The 17,645-nt window shown below is 42.2% G+C and overlaps 2 protein-coding genes across 2 annotated transcripts in view; both read left to right on the forward strand.

The window, feature by feature from the left end:
• Positions 1-3,743: 3,743 nt before the first annotated feature.
• The window catches only part of LOC130169246 (corticotropin-releasing factor-binding protein-like), a 55,277-nt gene continuing 41,375 nt past the window's right edge, over positions 3,744-17,645 (forward strand). The window contains exon 1 of the mRNA XM_056375808.1: positions 3,744-3,864. The gene's annotated coding sequence lies outside the window, so the exon portion shown is untranslated. The remainder of the gene's footprint in view (positions 3,865-17,645) is intronic.
• Positions 3,784-17,645, forward strand: part of LOC130169245 (homeobox protein orthopedia B-like) — a 35,033-nt gene continuing 21,171 nt past the window's right edge. Inside the window, exon 1 of the mRNA XM_056375807.1 lies at positions 3,784-3,864. The gene's annotated coding sequence lies outside the window, so the exon portion shown is untranslated. The remainder of the gene's footprint in view (positions 3,865-17,645) is intronic.

A 17,645-nucleotide genomic window follows, 5' to 3' on the forward strand; every position in this document is an offset into this window, starting at 1 on the left:
AAGAGCCGGATACCTATCCCAGAAGGCACAGTGACAACCTTCCTCAAATTACCAGTTCATAGATTTGGACAATTAAAAAAGGAACTCGGTCAGAAGTTAACATCCAAAACATCTAAAAACCAGGAGATCAACTGATATTTAAAGCTTTTTAAAATAAAAAGCATCAGGAAACCGCTGATTACTCAGTTGATAGGTCTAAGAATACATGGTGTTGTATGATGCACAGATTAAGAGGAAAGCACCCTGAGGCAAATTTGTAATTGTGGCCTACATACAGTAGATTATACATAAACTGATCAGACTAGAGTCTAATATTAATTGTAATATAACAGTTTTAATTAAAGTTAACTAGTTTATCGAGCTAAATTATGAAAGATGTACTGGTTCCAGCTGCTCAAATGTGAGTCATTTTCCTTCTTTTAAAACTTGGTACAAAGTTGGTTGGGGAAGAAACAAGCTGTTTGAAGCCGGGTTCTGTCAAATGGTGATGAGCATTTTCACTATTTTTGACATTGTGTTATCAAGACAATTGAAATCAAGAAAATAACTGAGAGAGATGAGATCAAATAGGAAAAGTCTTTTCGTAACCTGGTATTGTTCATTCCACCTGACATGCATTGTCACTTATTTGAAATCAGAGCAGCGGACGAACAAACATGTAAGCGCACATAAAAAACAGAAATTCCTGGGATGGGTAATCAGCCCTGACTCTTCTACTACTAAGAGGGTGACGACTGAGCCACTGTGCCCGAGCCCTCAGATGTCACTCTCCTGACATTTGGCCTCAGCTGTTGCATTCTCCCGCTCAGCCTATTTCATAGAGAGAGAACAAAAAAAAAGCAGGTGGTCGTATGATTTTCATGCGTTCAATGTGTTTGCAGCCCTTAGCCCCCTGCTCCTGCCCTTGTGTATTCCTCATCCCACTGGATCCCATTTCTCTTTCATCCACGGTGGTCGTCGTTCCTGCTTTTAGGAGGTTCCTGCTTGGCCAGACAGAACGCTGAGCACAGTTCCGGAGCGCTGGCCCTCCTCTCAACATTCACATCTCAGCATCTCCCCCGACGCTGCTCCTGTCTCGCTTTCTCCTCTCCTCCATCTACCTCCACTGCCCCTTCTCCACCCCCCCTTTTTTTTGCCTTTTCTCTTTCTTCTCCTTCTGCTCTTCCTCTTCCCTTCCCTCTCTCTTTCTCTCTCTCTCTGTGGTTGTTGATTGGGTGTCTGAGTGCTTGTGGCAGCTGTGTGTTGTGTGTAATAGAGCAGAGAGGCTAGTCTGAATACAGCGATGGGAGAATTTGTTTATGTGAGAGATGCATAGATGGAGACAGGTCTCCAGACGCTGTGGGCTCTCTCTTGCTGTCATCCTGCATTCAAGCCCTGACAGGAGATCTGAGATGGCCAAATATGCCAGACGCTCGCCCCAAATCCCCAAGCTGCACTCTGCAATCCAACCGGTGTGTGTTTGTGTTTATTCAGATTTGACAGACTGATTCTGTGTGTGTGTGTGTGTGTGTGTGTGTGTGCGTGTGCGTACGTGCATGCATGCATGTGCAGTGTGTGCATGTGTCTTTGGGATGGCATGCTTGATCACATTCCCCTGCCACAGCCTTGGTCCAGGGTCCATTACCACTGAGCGATAGATGGGAGATAGTGTACCAGCTATTCTCTTTTTATCCCATCCCAGTGATCTCTTTCTCTGATGTGTTAAGTCTGTTCAGTGGGGCAAGGATTTAGCTTCCATTGCTGGTCTGAGATGTGTGTCCAGCTCCAACAGCTTATTTAGCGTTTTCATTCCCCTCTCCGTGGCGCACTTGTAGTCGCATTTGTATCTGAATTTTTGCAGTGGTTTGTCCAAGTTAGCCTTGTCACTTCAGCCTCACGTCCTCAGGGACTCTTTGCTTTGTCTCCGTGTCACCATGATGCGCAGCAATATGTTATTTAAATCAAGTGTTTCAATTGAATAACCTCTACTTTTGGTTCATATACGGAGCTTCCCCGACCCTGCGACAGACTACAGCAGTACACCGTCTTGTTTGGTGCAGTACTGAGTGTGGCGCTGTTCTTCCTAAATGAAAACAAACTAATGTATTGGAATAATATGCGTAGAGGAAAGACACTAAAGCACAATTAATGAAGACTGAATTTGAAGTGGCTGGTTGGCTGTAGGGCTGTTGTTCCCATTAGAATCCATGCTTCCATCAATGCAGCTCGGCTAAAAAACGCGAAGGCTGCATTCTGAGAGCAACCACAGTCGGCATGTTGTGGCCTTTTAACTGCCTTCAGCAATCACATTTGATGCTCCTTAATTATCCAACACTTTTCCCCCCTTCTGCCTTGCTGCCTTCTTCCCGCTCAGCCACAGAGACGGTGCATTTGCTTACCTCTCTGCCTTGCCTAAGTGTTCGCCTGCATGTAAATTAATCTTGATTCACTTTACCCTGCCCTGCTGAGTGCTACAAATTACCCTATAGCAACGAAACAGCACAAGTGAAAAAAGCCAAATCGCTGCACTTGATAGGCTGTTGCTCCTGTGCTTTATGCCATTACATTAGGGCTACATAATGAATGCTCTCTTTTGAAAAGTAGTGTGTCGTAGGTTTTTAATTCATCCTGAATAGGGAGTGTTTGTGCATCTCTCTCTCTCTCTCTCACTCACTGTGTATGTTTGCATGTGTTTCTCTGGAAGAAGCTTTAATGAAGGAGGCCTTGCTGGGTAGCCACGAAGCACCCCCCCCCCCCCCCCCCTACAACCACCACCAACCCTCACCCCCACCATCCTCCTCACCAAAAACGTCGGCATCCATCATGCCATTTACAGGAGCTTGACAAAATTAGCTGCCTTTGTGCCGTAGTCACTCTAATTGGCCAAGGAAGAAAAACAGGCTTTTGACACAAACACAGGCAACACATTCACTTACCGCGGCACTTGTCTCTCTGTGGATGTTCATGCGAAAGAGGTTTCACCAGAGCAAGAATTGGCTCCAGCTTGAGTGCTTCCCTTTTCTGCCCTGACTGCTCTTCACAAATTTCCCTGCCATCTTTTTATTGCTTTTAAACCAGTTTATGTTCTGTCTTCACTGATGGACATTCACTCAATACTAACTTGCTTGTCTGGCGAGAACACGTCCCTTAAGGAGTCAGGCTTTGTTGCTGTCATTTTTATTTGCTGTCTTTAATCTCAGCATATTAGTCAAATATTCTACTGCATATGAAATAACCTTGACTATTGACAAAGCAAGGACACTCACTGTGGGTATGTTCTCAGTTCTTCGCTTGTGTGTGTGTTTGTGTGTGTAAATCAATGACAGTGAATGGGAGGAACCCCTCTACAAACCCTCATCTTTCATCTTGAATAACCGATATCATAAACAGACGCTACTCATCAATCTCACCTGTGTTCCCAATACAAAGATGGGAGGCAGGCCGATTTCCCTCTCTTTCTGCAGACCTGATGACATTTACTAAATTGCTCCATGTGTGTGTATATATGTATGTATATGTTTTATTTATATATATATATATATATATATATATATTTAATATGTTGCACACAATCTGAGCCATGTGTTTGTGAGTGTGTTTTCCTGTATACTTGTGCCTAATGTTTGTGCTTGGCAACATTTGTGCATGCTCACATTTATCTATTTCAGTAATACTGTAGATCAGTTTGAGTTGAGTGGACAGGTTTTCCTTAGTGATCTTTGCCTCTTTTTTTTTTTTCTTCTGCAGTTTTCTGTGTTGGCAGCCCTGCAGCGCCATAATCATCCACAGAGGGGCAGTGCAGCAGTTTGCTGCTGCCATGGACCTGGAGAGAATATGAAATAAAAGTGGGGATAAATCAGGAAAACCAGCACACATGAAGAAGAGGTAAAGATTGAATTATGTTTAATGATGTCATTTGGAGAGGAGTGTACTATATTATAACAAATGATAAAAGTGCGTTTTAATGAGTAGTCATAAAGACTCAGTAGACAATCTTATTCAATAGGCCTCAGAATTGGCTCGCAAGGTTCCTCAGGGTTGAAAAAGAACAAAGTGACTTTGGGACAATTATTGCACGCCTGTTTATTATCACTCACCCATTCTAAGCCAAATTGAATGTGCTGTAAGTGAGAGTGTGTGTGTATATGGCCCAAGGTCATGATAAACATTGTACATCACTAGCTTTAGGCAACAGAGATAATCCTTGGATAAATAATAGATGGAGTATATAAATCTATTAGCCAGAACAAGACATTCATCCCTCTGAAAGAGGGATTACCAAACAGAGACCCAGTGTGTGTGTGTGTGTGTGTCTGTGTGTGCGCGCGCGCGTGTGCGTGTGTGCGCGCGCATGCGTGTGTGAGTAAATGAGTGCCTGTGTCTGTCTTTCAAAGGTGACAGCAGAGATAAACCACAAACGCAATGATTTCAAGAGTGAGTTTAAACCATGTTTATTAGATTTTTTTCTCTCTCACCCACAACAGGCCTTCCAACCTTCTGTCTTTAATATCACTTATCTGGAAACATTATGTGCTAATTTTCCACAGAAGAGAAGAAAACGTGATTGTGATTAAAAGGGCCTCTTCCTGAAACGTTTCAAGTTTAAACGGTGCTCAATGAAGTGTTCTCCAGCCAACTGTTCCTTTCTGAACTAAAACTAAACAAAGTTCACAGCAACTGCAAAACAAAGAGTGCCACAACAATTAGTTGGAAACAATTAAATATCATTATGTTGTAATTAATCTGCACACAATTCATTAAATACTAATTCCATATGAAAATCGGGGAGAGAAGAATGCCATCAATACGCTTTAATTAGCATGTGATTGACAGCTTGCTGAAATGGAGAGTTTTTGTATAGGATGACATGGTCTGTGTGTGTGTGTGTGTGTGTGTGTGCGCTTGTGTGTGTGCTTGCGCTCGTGCTCGTGCTTGTCAGTGTGTACAAAGTGGATCATCTTAAGTGTGTAAAGATAAACTCCCCTCTGTCTGTTGATGGTAATTAAGTTTGCTCCCTGTGGGGTTGCTGGTATGGCCAGGTTGGGGGCAGCGGGTTTGGGAGGGGTGGGGGGCATGATCTGTGCTAATTATTGTACATGAGAGCCTGTTTTGGCTCCTGATAAGCACTGTGGGGCCCCTCCGTGTGTGTGTGTGTGTGTGTGTGTGTGTGTGTGTGTGTGTGTGTGTTCAAGATGTGCAAAACTGAATGGAGCCATATGACTTTGGGTCACACCCTGAGTGCCGTTGCTAGGATACAGCATCTGAAGCATCATGGAGGGGTGGTACTGGGGTACTCCATCTTCTGCCCCCACACCCACACACACACATGGACACACACACACAGACCCACACACACATACGGACACACACCATCCCGATCCTGCTTCCTGCTCTCCGTCCCCCCTCTGCCACTTCCCCCTGGGGTTTGGCTGAATGGGCTGCGCTGACAGGGGCTGAATGGTTTGGGGTGACAGGGGGGTGGTGTCCTATTTGTCCCTAAATGCTTCTCTATAGACCCCTGATAATAGACTGGCTGCCTGTTCCCCTTCCCCACCCGCCTCACCAAACCTCCGCCGCCAGCTTCACCCACTCTGTCTCTGTCTCCTTGTCTCATTGTCTCCCCCCTCATCCCCTCTGTCTCGCTTTCCTCCCTATCATATCTCCTTCTCTTCCCATCTCTTTCTCTGTCTCTCTTTTTCTTTTCTCTTTCTGCTACTGCACTTTTTCACGCTGTAGCTGCATTGGGCTCAGTCCTCTGATGTATAAGCATTCTTCGCTGCTTATTATATTGTGGCTGGTCTGCATTTAAAAGTAGAAGGTCACTGCTTGTTACTCACCTCTCCAGCACCTCAGCTTTGTCCGGCAGCTCGGGCTCTGCCAGTGTTAATAGGAGCTGCTTTTGATGTTGGTCTTTCATGCTTTGTTTGGAGACATAGCTGAAGATACCTTTGATGACGGCAGGCCTATTAGTCAGGCTGTGGGATAAATGAGAGGAAGTAAGGCAGAGTATTTTTAATGACTGATCTGTGCTCAAATAAAAAAATAAAGCAAAGAAACTGATGCGAGCAAAAGCTTTGAAAAAAAATACAAAGATTGAGCCTCTTTTTGTATTCACCACACAATCAGAAGCAAAGCGCACGAGAGGTCACCAACCTGCATCTGGATCACCATCTGCTGAGTGGAATCACTGCATCAGATGTTTTTGTGTGCTTTGTCTTTAGAAAAAAAAGAATAATCTGTTTACTAACTTGAATGTGCATGAGTGCATGCTTGATTTCATGTTAGTCTGTGTGTGTGTGTGTGTTTGTGTTTGCATGTCTGTGTCTATGTGTGAGCATGCTCGCCTGTGTTTAGGGGTCAGGAGTGAAGATGTTACCCTCTGGTCATTCATCACAAGCGTGACACGCTCTCCCCTGCGCTCCGGTACGCAGAGGCAATGTTTTATAAAAGAATAACACGTCAGCGGGCACCCAACGGCCATCCATTACCACCCTGTGCAACCTGCAAAGACGTGCACTGGACTCACAGATTTCATGCACTCACTGCGCAGCATGCTTGTGGTCTGCATATACAATAGCACACATTGTCTTGCCCTTATTTTTATTTATTTATTTATTTATTTTTGGGATAAATTTGTAACATTTCGATTAACCTATGAACTCCTGCTTCCTCTGGCCCTGTGTGTGATTTGTGCTGCAAAGGCAGAATGAGGCAGAGGATGGAGGGAATGGATAGATTTAAGACACAGGAGGCCCAGCATCCGGAGGCAGAGTTGGTTTATGGGAGCTCAGCAGACCTTGATGGTGCTGAGTGTTGGAGGGAAAATGTCTTTATCTTCTCTCTCTCTTACTACACACACACACACACACACACACACACACACACAGAGTTAACGCTGCCCTCACATGGCTCATCACTCATCTAGCTGACAGCAGCTGCTACTACTACTGCTACACACACACACACTGACACACATTTTCAGGTGATCAGCTTAATCGACAAAGAAGAATGTAGAAAAGTCCTACTGAGTGTATATATACAGATACAATTACCATTTATGTTTGTATATTATTGGTAAATGATAGGAATCCAACAGAGCGGACTCATCAAGGGAAAAGATCCACATTTCAGATGAACAAGTTCTCGAACATATCAGATGAAGAGCTACTTTCTCAAAGGGCCAGTCTGTAACGTGACACTAATCTGTTGTGTATTCACATGTTGGACATAATTTAAAAGTGTTGTTTGACATTTTAGGGAATGGATTATTAGTTTTCTGGCAGAGAGTAAGTTGAGACGATCCATACCATACTGTCATGCCCGCCCGCTAAACATCTTAGTGGAACCAGTAGCCAGTTAGCTTTACATAGGTCAAAGACTGGAAACGGGGGGGGGGGGCATATTTCGGCTGGCTCTGTCCAAATGTAACAAAATCCACCTATCGGCACCTCTAAAGCTCAGTAATTAGCACGTTATATCTTGATCGTTTAATCTGTGCAGAAAACGACATGTACCACTGACAGTTTGCCGTTATAGGAGGCTATGTGTCAGACTATTTCTTGGCTAGCTGTTTTCCCCTGTTTCCACCCTTGTGCTAAACTAAGCTAACTGGCTCTAGCCTCGCATTTACTGAGACGAGGGTGGTATTGATCTTCTCATCTGACTCTCCATCAGAAAGCAAATAAGTGTATTTCCCAGGATGTCCAACGATTCTTTCAAAAGTTTGATGTAAACTTCGAAAATGAGCATTTTTGTGTTTCTCAAATTGACAATCATGCAAAATATATGGCTGTTAGAGACTTAGATTTAGTTGTCTAGTGTTGGTTTATGTTCTTAAAGACCAATCAGTAAATTTGGGACTGAGAGCAGGTTTCAGTCTTGCATTTTTTCAATTTTTTGGTAGAGTGCTTTCTCTTTTGTTTTGCATTTACATCACAGTTTGTGCCACTGGGCCATCAGTATTTTGGATGCGACAGCTTGTGCTGTGTAAGACGGAACAAGTTGAGGACGTTGTGAGTTATAGAGCTCTTAGACCAGTTTACGAGGACTATTATCTCTCAGTTAGTCTCAGTTTTATGTGCATTTTCTCTGGGCTGGTCTGGAACCATCAATTTAATGCTTTCATAAAGCAAGGTTAGATAGCACTGAATCAAACCGAACACTCGCTGACACTCTCCTCTGCTTTAGAGCTAAAGTCACAAAGAGGAGACGAAAGAAGAAGACGAGAAGAGGCGATGAAAGATGGAGGGACAGTTTTATGATGTCTTTTTAAAGCCAATTTAGAGCAAAAGTTTTGTTTCCAGCTGCAATAACAATTGGGAATGTCGCCACACAGTGAAACCCAAACAAATATATTCCCCCCTGTCCATTTGAGTGTCTGTTGCATGGACACTTTATTGTCCGACATGACTCTGTGTTCATGTATCAAACAGACTTATGTGTTTTGTGAGGCACCCATTTTCGCGGTGCTTATTGCCTGTTTTATAGCAGGCCATTCCTTTCATGATGTTGCTCTATCACCTGCTGTTTCCTGTCAGCAGTCCGACAGATCAAAGACTTTGTCGTTAGTCCAAAACATGTACGTACTATTCACTTCAAAACAAATAACATGCAGGAATCGATACGGGTTGGAAAGCAAGTGCGGTGCTTTATGGACGCCACACAGTTTTTCAAGCAGGTTTTCAATAAGAGTCTGTTTCCATTTCACCTCATTTCTGAGTTGTACGTGTGGCTCCGCGTATGTGTGTGTAATCCATCTGCTCTAGTGTGACACCTTAATTTTGAATGCTGGTGGAGACACAGCGGGCCAAAAGAACGAATGGATGGGAGAGTGAGGGAAGAAGGAAAAGAGGAATGAGGAAAGAGTAAAGTGAAAGACGCCCAAGTAGAGATTTTGTTGCTTTGTTTGTGTTGTGGCAGTTGCGTGTCTGAGGATGCAGTGCCAGCACTCCCTGACAAGGAAGGAGAGATTTATCACCTCTCAATGGTACCTTACACCCTGACTGAGCGGTGAGTGTGAGAAATCCCCCTGACACACACACATAAACCCAGATGTACCCTGATGTGTTGAGTGTGTGTGTGTTGTGGCAGGCATGGTGGAGCAGGCTGCAGGTCCCTTTGTTTGGCTTTGACGAGCATGTCATTAGCAGAGACCAGGACAAACAAAAAGGCCTCATCAGTATTTAAATAGACTGATTTCTCTGCCACCACATTTCTGCAAGAGTTTGTTGCTCTCCACTCCTACTTTTCCAGCATGTCTCCGATCTGCCCTTTTATCCCTCTGTCCTTACACTTACCTTCTATCCATCCTTCTTCTTCTTCTTCCACCAGGCAGCTCTCATGCTCTGTCAACCCCTTTTTCTGGTCTTTATATCAGAGACTGTGAAATTTATTCCCTTTCTTTTCTTTGTTTGTCTCAGTGTGTGTTGGGATTTGTCACAGAGTGTTACCTGCTGTGCCTGACTACCTGGTGTAAAGTATTAGATTCTCTTTACTTTGGCTGCGCTGAGTGAGTTTTTGGCTCTTGTGAAATTCAGCATGGCAACAAGCCAAAGGCTAAATCTGAGTTTGAAATTATCCCGAATCTTTCTGGCAATATTCCATGGAAATAATAACAGCTATATCTTTTGTATGCTTGTACTTATCAGCCCTAGAAGCAGCTCTTGTTGCTGCAGCCGAACGCTCCTGACAGTAGTTTTGTTCATACAGAAGCCACTCATTGCAGCGGCGAGTCACTTTGTGCAAAGAAAAACTCAAATCTACAGGAGAACAGAGAAGGAAAAAAAAAAAAGCACAAGACGGTACAGGCTTAATTGTGATTCTGATTTGAATGAGAAAGCACCTTAATAAAAGGCCCATCGGAGGCAGAGAGGTAAAAGGTTTTACCTTTAACAAGCGCTGCGCTAAAACAACTCTGAACCTAGAGAGGTGTGCTCTGAAAGGCACGTATAAAGCTCTTTGTAAGTGTCTGCTTATGAGTGTGTGTGCGGTTGTTAGCAGTTCTACATGTGTTTGTATGTGTGCATGTCACTCACACACACACACACACACACACACACACATTGAAAACACACACACACACACACACACACACACACACACACACACACACCACACACACACACACACACACACACACACAGGGGTGATTTATTCCAAGCACAGGGCAGGTAAATTGAAGCAGGCCTTTCAGGTTGGTTTTCAGCTCCAGGTCTAATGAGAGCAGCGTTTCCCGTCTCTCCAAACAATGCGCTCCTGTCTCTTAAGAGCCCTTCCACCCGCCTGCAGCCTAGCCACTCTACATTAGATCTGTGGCCTGCAGCAGCCACTACAGTGAAAGGCCTCAGGCTCTGAAATGGCTGTTTGATTCTCTCCCTGCTTTGCCTCTAAATGAATGATTTATTGGCTGTCAATGAGGAGGCCAAGCGTAATGGACAAAAGCAGCACTGCAGAGCCCCAGTCAAGAGGATGTTGTTGTGGTTGTTCTCTTTGAGGATCTCCCTGCCTCTGTCTGAAACTGTAATGAAGAATAAACAACCTTGCGAGTGCCAAACCAAAGATAGTTGGGCTGCATTAAGAATCGCATGACTTCTAGTTGAATGTTGACATCTTGCACCTTTAGCCCGTAATAGAAACTTTTTTTTTTTTTTTTTTTTAAATCTCATTCACAGTTCTTGAGAAATTGTTGAGGAAATGATGCTCATTGTGATAATATTGGGGCAGCATTGGTTTTAAATTGGCACCAGTCATGTAAATTAAGATTTTGCACGGTTTGCAGACTCCATTTTACCCACAATTGAAGTCAACACTTCAGCTTTTACTTCTTAAATTTCCCTTTTAAAAATACACTGGATTTCTGAGCCACAGATGCAGGAAGGTGTAGGCTATCAGACACACCAATTCCTTCTGCCGGCGCACGACTTCAATCAATTAACACTGCTGAGTAGCCTACCACACACACACCGAGAGTGGAGTGGCCGCAGGCGGCAATGGAGACGTGTTATTTAAAATCCCCACTGCTTTTGTTCCTGTAAAAGGGGACATTAACACCCGCTCGTCCTTTGGCCTCTGCTTGTCATCCAAACAGCTAATTTCTGCAGATCCCCCATAATCCCCCATGGGAGACAGCAGGGCTCGGGGCCAGCAGGGACGAGGGCCTCAGAGGCCAGCCGCTAGAATAGAGAGTCAATGGATGCTTTTAGAATTGACGTTCTAAAACGGGCCTTTGTTTGCATCATGCTCCCCGGCGTCCCGCCTTTCAGCAGTTCTAATGATAAGTGACAGGCCATTAATTGAAGCTCTTTAGGAAGCCATCATCAGACACACGTCTGATCCTTCTCCACTGAGACCAGCAGAACAGTATTGCAGCATAGATGAGGAAATTGTTGGGTTAGATAGCTTAATGTGTTTGATTTTATTGGTGCTAAATCAGTTGGTTGAAAAAAAATGTGATGCATAATATAAGCTGTGGGTAGAATTTCTATCTTAAAGAAATTATTGTCACAAATCTATAAGGAACTCTGATTTGTTTTCAGTGTTTTTTTTGCCATTTCTTTCTTCTTCTTTGTTAATCAATGAAAATACAGTTCCACTAGTAAAAGCAAAAAGTATTGCCTGCAACATTGCAACATTATTTGTTGTTCCAATGTCATTTACAAACCTTACAAGAAACAAAAAGAAAGAAAGTAAAGATATAAATACTTATTTTATTCCTGTGTAGGCCAGAGTATCAACATTTCATAGTCTTTACTCTAAACAAAGTGTATTACATTCATAAAACACAGTGGTGTGCCATCAATAGCTTTTATTCTATTTTGAATGTGAGCTTCTATTATGGACTTGAGTCTTCTGCTTCTCAACATGACATTCTCCCAAGCAAATAAACACTATCAGTGTTACTCTGCAGCGGTGGCCCAACATAATTTGAAAATTGCTTCCACTGTTGATGTAGAGATGATAAAAAAAATTCATCATATGGGTTTCCTGAGCTCTTGATAAGAAAATAAGTAGAGGGATATTACAATGCAATTGTCCATATATCGTTGTAAAAACATAAATTTAAACGCACAACAGGCACCAGAAATGATACGAGAGCGAGGATTGGGAAGGAACACGAGTGCGTAACAAAACGATGTTTCACGTCAACTGCTTGTTTGTCACCCGTGGATCTGTTAGATGTTTTAAAGGGGGAGCAAACTTGGCTATGCAATTGAATATTGTCAGTTTGTGCCTTGATGAACAGAGGACAAAGATAATGAATGTGTGGAAAAGTTCAAACTTAACACACTAAAGACGTTTGCACAATGATACATTTGTATTATTTTGATACGTTGGGTTATGTTGTAAGACATTTCTTCTTCACAGCACATCATACCATGTAAACATTACATAGATTTATTCAAATGGAATTAGAGTACGAAATGAACTGCAAACATAATCAAGTATTTGAGTCATGATATTTTTCAATTACTTTCTTCACAAAGACGCTCGCCTTGAAAATGTTGTTGACCTTAAAAACAACAAAATGCTTCATAAAGGACACTATCATCTCCCCAGTGACCATGTTATAATCTATAAGGTCAGAACCGTCACTGGCCACAATAAATAGCCCAAATAATCTCAGCTCCTGAGCTGAAACCTGCACTGAATTTATTCTACATTCCCAAGTCCAGTCATCCAGCTACAGTTCATTCCCCTGCAACCAATTTACCATCTGTGCATCTCTCCATCTTCTCCCTAAAACAGGGAAGGAAACAGTTGTCGCTGTTTGGGTTTTAGGGGCTAAATGATGTCGCTAATCACCAGCTTTTAGTGGGGCTGATTTATGGAAGGGACATGAATTGTTATAGGCTGACTTATATATGTGTGTGTGTGTGAGTGTGTGTGTGTGTGTGTGTGTGTGTGTGTGTGTGTGTGTGTTGTGTGTGTGTGTGTGTGTGTTTGGGTTTGGGTAGGTGTCAGAGAGGCAGCCTGTGGGATAGGCTAAATAGTCCTATTATTTATCGTCTCAGAGCGGCCTCTCTGAACGGAAGAGCGGCTCTCCAAATTGAAATATAGCTGAGTTTACCCTTCTGATTACCGCAGTAGTTTACTCCCAGAGCCGAAGGAGATCATTAAACAATGGCCGCCACTAGCAACTCGGCACCCCCCATTATGGGCCAGGATAAATGCTCAGACTGAGACATAGCTAACCCAGCTGATGGACAATAAGTGTGTCTCACAGGCATCATTCCCCCCTCCCCAAACAAAAAAAAACAAAACTACACCAGTTGTTTCCTCGACCCAGGCTGGCATCAAAACAGCAATTGTGCCTTGACTGATATGGATTTCTATGAGAAAGATTCATTGTTTTCTAGATGAGAAAAGGCACTCAAAATCCCAGTTAATGGGTAAAGCCATTTTGAGAGTAAACTGGCCAGTTAATGTTGTGACAAGCACTGTAATTGGTTCAAAATTCTAACAAGATTAAAATATGGATTAATAATAGATTGTGAACAAACATTGAGCACGAGTGCCTTACTGTCCCTATTATTGTCCAATTAGCTTAATTGCTGATATCGCACTGAGCCACCAAGACAAGATACTTAACACTGAGTCAGCTATTAAAGTTTAAAAAATGAAAACAAGACATTTTATCAAGTTATTTTAAAGCTTTTAAATCAAATTGTCGGTGATTTTTATTTATTTATTCATTTATTTTTGTAGTTTTTTTTTTTTGTCTGTTTAAGGTTGTCAGGGAAAAATATGAGCATCTAAAGAGTTAAGAGAGCCACTGATGGCAAAAGTATCGATGTGAGAAAAATGGGTTATCTCAGTGGAACCATGTCTCATTCTATCCCAGCCATCACCATCACCCAGCATTTCCACAATGACCTTTGCAGGCGTGATGTTGGTCCGGGTTGCAGGCTGAGTCCTTCACACGCTGCTGCTCTGATTACTGCAACATCTGTAACATAAACAGTGGAGCAGGACATCAGCACAGCAGACCTAACAGCCATGACAATGAAGTGACAGTGTCAGCTCAAGACAAGATGACAATGATGTTTCTGTCTCAGTGTGTTGATTATGCACTGTACAGTGTGTCTCATAGAGCTAGAGGCTGTTCTGGATAAATGGGGAATGAAGCTCCAGCGTACATCATGGCAGCTTTTTATGTCACAAAATTAAACCTTGACCCATGATTACTTCTATGATTAAAAGGAACTGCACAAAAACATTTCTGATAGAACCGTGGCACAGTCTTGGTTGTGCTGCAACATGTTACCCCCAGAGATGTCTGAGGCTTTATTAGAAATTAGTATGTATGTCGGTGAACAAGTCAGCCAGGACCGGCTAGAGAATCATCGCTGGTAATAATCAACCTTATTTGATAATAGCAGGATAAGAAAAAAATAGGCTTGCATACTGCTGAAACTGGAGCTAATATGATGAGTTGGCTCTAGAGAGGCATTTTATTGAACTGCTGAATGGGAGGCTGAAGCTTTGTAAAATTAGCCAAACAGTCTTTAAGGTAGTGTTAAGACACTGCTCATGAAGTTCATAAGCATGAACTGCTTATGAAACTTTATGTGACTCTTCATGAAAAGGGTCAAATGATTTATAATGAAAATCATGTTGTTGTTTAACATGCACATGATGTCGGTAGAGAAAAGGATTCTGCTGTTGAGCGGGTCCACATCTCTCCCATGTAGCAGGCTGTTTTTGTGGCTGTTGTTGCTGTCTGTCCTAACACATTTACCTTAAGCCATCAGCACTCATTAAATGCCTGCTGGTGCAGGGAAACAAAAGGCTGCCTGGCGAGCCAATATGCGCCTCTGACACGTCAGCCAATCCCCAGACGGTCCGCAGAGCCTGGCTGCGCCATGGAATTCTCAAACATATTTTTCTAATTTATGGATGGATAATAAATCAACATTAAGGCCTGGACAACGAGTTATACATCAGAGGGGAGATGGCTGCAAACTGGGCCACAATGCAGCAGAGGAAACCAGGCGCACATCTGCACTAAAGTCACTGTGAGCGTGTGTGTTGTGTGTCTGTGTGTGTGATTATGTGCAAATATGTATGTGTCTTTGCTGCCAAACTCAGTTTAATTTCAACCTCTAAGTTGGTGGAGATGCAAACATTTTTAATGTCACTGCTTAGAGGTGGCGAGTATGAATATTATGAATAGGAAATAAGACCATTAGGATTTACTACTGGAGGGACGGTGCTTTAAATGCTTCATAAAATTTAACACTTTGAAATATGCGCGCGTTTGCATTTTAATGCCCATGAATTGGCCTTTCACTGATGTGGTAGGTCACTGGTTCTATACTGGGCCTATGTGCTATAGCCCTGCATTTAGTAGCCAGGGTTTAGGAAGGAAACCCATATCCCAGTGCTGGCTGACTGACTGTTGCCTCATTGTCTTCTTTCTTCTGAATGCCAAAAGTACACACTTCAGCAAATCATCAATATCCCAAAACAAATTGAGTTATTGGTCTTTTATAAACACCCCTGTTACACCAGGGATTGCATTGTAGAGATTGCCTCAGTATGTTTTGATATCAGACCAATACATCTGTTCAAAGATTATTCAGATATAGGCCAATATGAAGCCTGACCAGTTCCAGTTTGGATAATTTAGGAGAGGCAGTTTTCATTTTAAATTAAGTTTGAATTCATTTTGTTTATCTTGTAGGGTAATTTAATTAATTTTAACTCTAATTTGACTTTAAATGTGCACATTCAAAATCAAACAAATTATTATGTTACTCAGAGAAATGTAAAGGGGAGTCATCACTATCATTTTATTTCATCCAAAGAAAGAAAATGAAATAAAAGTTAAAAATGTGTAACTTTCAATCAACTACAAGCTCCTCCTTGACAGTCTGACTCCCTGTTCATGCCTTATGTTTAACTAATATATCAGTTTATTTTAGAAAGTTTAGCGAGAAAAACGGTTTGAATAGGTAAAATATTCTTGTCTCATTTATTTTACCAGCAGAGTATTTTCACTCTATCTGCAGCCGTGAACTGAAGCATTTCAGCACCACGGACAGCACGAGAAGTAATGGAGACTTAAAAGTGAAATTTTTTAATTTAATGGTAATGTTTTCCTTTCATTTTTAGACATTTTCTCCTTTGGCATTCATGTCACCATCCCAGCACTGATGATTGTTTCTTGTTGCTGACGCTCTCACTCTGTTGTTGATCTCACTCTCTTTAGCGTTTGATGCATCGTGTGGCTAAGCTAGAGCTCCACTCTAAAATTATTAGACCTAATCATTCATTAACCTCCATTAGACTGATAGGAGGGTAAACCTAACGCCTGATTACATTCTCAGTGTGTATGGGTATGAGTTTGTGTGTGTGTGTGTGTGTGTGTGTGTGTGTGTGTGTGTGTGTGTGTGTGTGTGTGTGTGTGTGTGTGTGTGTGTGTGTATTCGCTGTGTGCATGGCAAATGTGTGGGAGTGAAAGATTCACCCTATACATTTCTCCACACACACACACACACACACACACACACACACACTGCTCACGTCTTTGTTGTATCGATACACAGTTAAACAGTGTCCATGTTTTGTGTGTGTATATGTGCATACATGTGCAGTGGAGAGGGTTTGTCATTCATAAGAGTGGAGCACAATCAGAGCTAAACTAGCCATGGCGGCCTGACTCATTATAAGCTGAAGGTTTATTTAAAACCTCACACTGCCTCATTCCCGATCCACTCACCGCCATATGCATACAGTAATTACACAAGTGAGGAGGAGGAGAAGGTTAGTGAGCTGCTGCTGCTGTGTGTATATGCGTGTGTGTGTGTGTGTGTGTGTGTGTGTGTGTAGCTGTGTGTGAGTGAAAGAAAGAGAGTGAGAGAGAGTGAGCATGAAAGCCTGTGTGTATGATTATTTTTCATTCCGTGTTTCGCCTGAGTTCTGCCCCTATAACTGAGGATCTAATCAATCTGCCGGCTATTAAGTTTGTTAATTGATAATGCATACTAATTAGGCCTGGCTCCGTTACCACAGCGATGACGAGAAGGTGATTGTAGGCAGGAGTCCAAATGGACTTTTAAAGCAGGGAGCGTGAGGTGGAAGCCATCAAGCCTGCACATGTACACGCACATGCTCATGGCGCTTACACACACACACACACACACACATCATGTACCATATCCATATTTCCAAAAGATTAATGGGAAAATGTTTCTGAAACCTCTCCTTTAATCCCCCTATAAACACTGTTTCAACATTTTATGCATGTACAGTGTTACAATTATAACTTCTATGAAGATATATCTAATATTTTTACATCTGTGTTTTACTATATAGTCATTCATTATCTGTTTACACAGCAGCCTCCACTTATGGGTGTTCACATAAGGAGTTATAGTTGCTGACAAATACATTAATAGACACCTTATTATCTGCTTACATCCACATTATAGTGTGTTTTAAACCACTTCTTAAATGCTTTTAAATGAAAAAAAGGGGGTTGCCAAAAAGATCTAACAGGGCACCTTTCACAGAGGGTTTATAATATGTAACACATTGCTTTATTAGTGGTTAATAAATATTAACTAATATTTTGTCAATTTGTATTTAGAAAAACTTAAAGATTGCCAATTCTTCAAATAAGAAAAAAAATGTATTGCTGCTGTTTATCCTGCTCCAGCTGCTTG

The sequence above is a fragment of the Seriola aureovittata genome, chromosome 5, assembly GCF_021018895.1.
Source record: "Seriola aureovittata isolate HTS-2021-v1 ecotype China chromosome 5, ASM2101889v1, whole genome shotgun sequence".
Lineage (NCBI taxonomy): Eukaryota > Metazoa > Chordata > Actinopteri > Carangiformes > Carangidae > Seriola > Seriola aureovittata.